The sequence below is a fragment of the Octodon degus genome, unplaced genomic scaffold (assembly GCF_000260255.1).
Source record: "Octodon degus isolate 3935 unplaced genomic scaffold, OctDeg1.0 scaffold00110, whole genome shotgun sequence".
NCBI classification, from domain to species: domain Eukaryota; kingdom Metazoa; phylum Chordata; class Mammalia; order Rodentia; family Octodontidae; genus Octodon; species Octodon degus.
Window position 1 is genome coordinate 6,455,332 of NW_004524686.1, and position 4,943 is coordinate 6,460,274.

The following is a 4,943-nucleotide window of genomic DNA, read 5'->3' on the forward strand; positions in this document are numbered from 1 at the left end:
GCTAAGTATTTTGTATATACAAATACAAAATGGTCCTTCATTTGTATCCCCTTCTTTGTTTAGTTTTATCAGAGATGGGTATTCCATTGCTATTCAAATATTGTAGTTGTGTGAATTCAGCAAAATAATCCAATATAGTCCAGTAGTCCATAATAGTAGTGGTACCCAGTTTTTGGTAGCATGCCAGGCCACAGACAGGTGGAAAGGGGGCAAGAAGCAGGTGATCTCCTGGAAATGCGCACTTGGGAAGGTGATTTCGTGAATGAAGTCTTCCAGGCAAATGACACCAAACTTGCCCAGGTGCTCCTGGATCACAGTGCTGTCCATCGGCAGAAAGGTCTTATTCCTGACCTTGCCTTGTTAATGTTTCAAAATGAGTTCCCAGACAGACTGCAGATTTGGAAATCCCCAGGTCAGGTAAGGCTCCACTGTCGGCAGCATTTTGAGAGCTTGGGGATGACTTTAACAAAGACACCACTGAGCAGCATCTTCAGGCGAAGTCTTGCAATGGTCTTCTGCACTAGTGAAATCACCCAGTTGATACTTTGGAGGCAGACAACAAAGGCCCAGGAATGTTCTTCAAGTGCTTCCAAAGCGCCAGGTTTCACTTCTAGTCGTTTCATGCCGTCACGCTGCTGCCGCCAGGAATCATGAAGGAAAGATTCCAGTCGCTTAAATCTGATCTCCTTTACCTTCCTCTCTTTCTTGGCCAAAAGTGCCTGCTTTGTCTGGGTGGCTTTGAGGGCTTGATAAGCCTTCCTCTCTTTTAGGAAATTTTCTGGAACCAAGGGGATCTTTTTTCTTTGTTCTTCTTCTGCCATCTTTCCAGTGTAAGCTCAAGTCTTAATATAAACTATAGTAACCAACACAATTTGGTATTGATATTAGTTTAGAAATTAGGAATTTCAGAAATAGACCTATAGGAAATATATTAGTTTTTATAATGTTACTTGTTTTTATTTCTACTTTTTATGTATTTTTAGGACAGGGTCTATAGATCGGGACTTGTAGTGATTCCCCTCTTTTCAGCATCCAAAGCGCTGCGATTTCAGCCACACACAACCTCCTCCAGCCTCAGTCACCATCTCAGCATGTCCCCAGAGCGTGGCCAGCACAGCAGCCAGGGATCGAACCTGGCCAGTGCACTAGTCCACTGAGCTATCAGGCCGGCCCTCGTTATTTGTTTTAATTTTTTAATTTAATTTTATTTTTTGTATTTACAACAGGCTGTACAGGGTCTCACTGTGTAGATTGGACTCATAGTGATTGTCCTGTTTATAGCCTCCCAAGTGCTGGGATTAGCCACCACGCCCAGTCTCAATCACCATCTCAGCACGTCTAAGTAGACACTTTAATCAGTTGAGCTTTTTGGCCAGCCCTTGTTACTTGTTTTTAAATGGACTGATAAAATGTTATGTGCTAGGAGTGATTAAAAATATGGGAGCTAACCGCGGTTCCGCCAAAAAAAAAAAAAAAATGACAGCTTGGGAAATAGCTCAGTAAGATAAGCACTTACCTGGCAAACTCAAGGGCCTGAGTTCAATCCTTAGTTCTTCCAAAAAAAAAAAACAAAAAAAAAAAAAAAAAAAAAACTAAAACCAAAAACAAAACACCATATGGCATGTTGGGGCCAGCGAGATAGCTCAGAGGTCTAGAATGCCTGCTTAGGAAAGCTTAGGCAGGTGCAGGGGATGGTGGTTAGGTCCCCTGCACCACTTATCACACAAGCCCCGCCCTCAGGTTGGGCTGAGCCAGAAAAAGAATCACAAAAAACTGGCATGGAGGTGGCGGGAGATAGCTCAGCACTCTAAGCACTGCAGCCAGACTGCCTAGACTGCACCTGCCTGGAAAACTCAAGGGCTCGAGTTTGATCACTGCTATTGCTTGCTATGCCAGCCCCAGAATCCTGGGGAGCCCTGTGCCAGCCACCAAAACCAGGTGTAGTGTTGCATGCCTGCAATCCCAGTGCTGAGAAGGCTATAAACAGGAGGATCACTATGAGTTCGAGCTGCGTAGTGAAACCCTATACCAAGGAAATAAATAAAAGATTAAATTTTTTTTTTAAAATATGGTATGTGTTTGAAAATTTATTATAGTAAAAGACACACTGCCATCAATCCCATCAAAATGCCATCCTTTGCTTCCAACATGCCATTGTTTTGGCCACCTTATGAAGCAGTTCTGGAAATCCTTTTGTGAGTGTCTTTTGGTTGTCCTGTTGTTGCTCACACAGTGTCCTGAATTGATTCAGAATGCTTAACTTTCATGCTCGTTTTGACTTTGGAGAAGAGCCTGAAGTCACAAGGTGCCAGATCTGATGAATAAGGTAGACGAGAACACACCTTAACACATTCATTAGTCTGCTTTTCCAGTGAAGGGCACTCAGCAGTACGGCCCAAACTTTTTAAACCCATGTGTTAAAGACACTCATGACTGAGGACTTTAAAAACTGCTTCAAAAAGTGACAAGAATGATGAATGGTTTTAAACTGAGGAGAGCATTTGAGGGGGATTAATGATAGTTGACATTTTATGTTAAAAGCACAATAGCCATTGTCAGCATTTTTAAAGAAAACAATGCTATCCAGTAGAGTCATCATATTGTACAACAGATGTTTTGAGCTTGTAGTTCCTATTGACCTTAAATCTTGTAGCCTTTGATCAACATCACTCCAACTGCCCTCCCAACTTCTCCAGTCCTGGAGGAACAGGCACAAAGGTTCCATTCCAAAAAGACTACACTCATATGTGGAATCTAACAAGTTAATTTTAATCAAGGTGCCATGTCAGTGGAATGGGGAAAGGACAGCTGCTTTAATAAATGGTCATGGGCACCTGGGTGTTCATATGGGAAAAAAAATCTCCATTGTTATGTTTAACTCAATACACAGTTTTGATTTGAGTTGAATCATGGATCTAATCAGAAAAGCCAGAACCATAAAGCTTCTAAAAGTAAGTTCAAGATCATATCTTTATGACTTCAAGTAGTTAATAATTTCTTAGACAAACGTTATCAGCCATAAAAGAAGAGTACCAGACAAATATAAATAAATACTGCCCATTCTGAACTGAGTACTTCACAACTTTAGAATGTTAAAGCTCATAAAACTTTTTATACTAATTTATTTTGAATACTTTCAAGCATCATTTAGTGCTAATGAATCAACCTGCCAAAAAATTAACTGATTCACTGTTAATGTACTACACTGGTCAGGTTTTACATTGCTGGACAAAACACATGGCCACCACAAACTAAAGCAGGAGAGTTTTGATTTCGCTTGCAATGTCAAGGAATTCAGACCATGGTCAGCTGGCTCCGAGGCAGGAGCATCATGGTAGAAGGGCACAGTCCAGGAAAGCTGTGCATTTCATGGTGTCCAGGATGCAGAACAGAGTGGAAAATCCCACCAAGAGATACACTCTTCAAAGGCACTTCATGAGTGATCCACCTCCACCAACTGGACCCTGCTTCCTAACTGCATATTCAGCTGTGAAACTCAAAGGATTCAACCATTGACTAGCCAAAATCTAATTATCTCCCTCTGAATTTCTTAATCAGGTCAAGATGAAAGTGAAGTTGCATATACCCTAGAGTTAAGCTATATATATATATATATATATATATATATATATATATTCTGATGTGTATAATAGATAGGAACTAGGTTATATTGACTACAAGTGTTAATGATAAACAGCATGATAGGCTTCTCCCACACTCCCATGATATGCACAGAATTTCCTCAGAGCAGAGGTGAACCTCATCATTCACAGCTTGTTTTGGTCTCACAAGAAGCCACCTTCACAGGTGAAAGTGAACTTCTATTTTGTTTGTATCAAATATTTGGAATGGATAATGAGAGAGAAAGTAAGAGGGAAAGCATGAGTCGAAGTATGCTTTAAGAACTTTTTTTTTTTTTAAGGGAAGGTCTACAGGGTGTTCAGGGTCTCACAACTAGATTGGACTTGTAGTGATCCGCCTGTTTACAGCCTCCCAACAGCTGGGATTACAGGTGCTCACCACCACGCCCAGTCTCAGTTACTGTCTCAGCGCCCCCCGGTGGGGGGAGGCAGCAAGGCAGGCCCTGGATCGAACCCCTGGCCCCTGCGCCTGCTTGCAGGCACTTTAATCTCCTGAGCTATTTGGCTGGCCCATGAACTATTGAATACATTTTAGAAAATAAATTTCTCAGAAGCAACTTGAAAGCAGTGAAATCATGAACTACCATGCACTTACTGGAAAAGTGATCTTGTCTCTGCTCATACCTCCGAGTTTCAAAAGCGAAACCACCAAGTGTATTCATGTGACTTCCATATAGTATTGCCCTTCGTATTAAATACTAAAACTTGGGTCCGGGGACATGGCTCAGTAGGATATGCGCTTGACTGGCAAACGGAAGGATCTGAGTTCAATCCCCGGTTCCGCCAAAATAAATAAATAAATAAATAAATAAATAAATAAATACTAAAACTCTCCAGGGTAGATGTTTCCGCAGCTTTTATTATCATCATTTTACATGTACAGCCTGATGTCTTCATATGTAATTCAGGACAATGTTTATTACCTTATGTTTAACTATTACAGGACATATAAAATTATGTATTTGATTAGGTTTTTAATTTTTTTTAATCTTTGACTCAATAATCTTTAATAAAATACCAGAAAACTCAATTGAATAGCACACTGAAAGGATCATACATCATGATCAAGTGTGATTTATCCCTGATATGCAAATACATCTCAAGTAATGAACATGCTATACTACATTCACAGCATGAAGGACAAATACCCCATGCAATCATACTGACAGATGCAGACAAATAATTTGAAATAGTAATAGCTTTTCATAATAAAAACTTAAAAATATGTAAGAAGGATGTACTTCAATACAATAAACACTGCAAGTTCACATCTAATATCTTACTCAGTAGGGAAAAATTGAA

General features: G+C 40.2%; 1 pseudogene; it reads right to left on the reverse strand.

Moving 5' to 3' along the window:
• The window catches only part of LOC101586022, a 1,199-nt pseudogene extending 378 nt beyond the window's left edge, over positions 1–821 (reverse strand).
• Between the last annotated feature and the right edge of the window lie 4,122 nt (positions 822–4,943).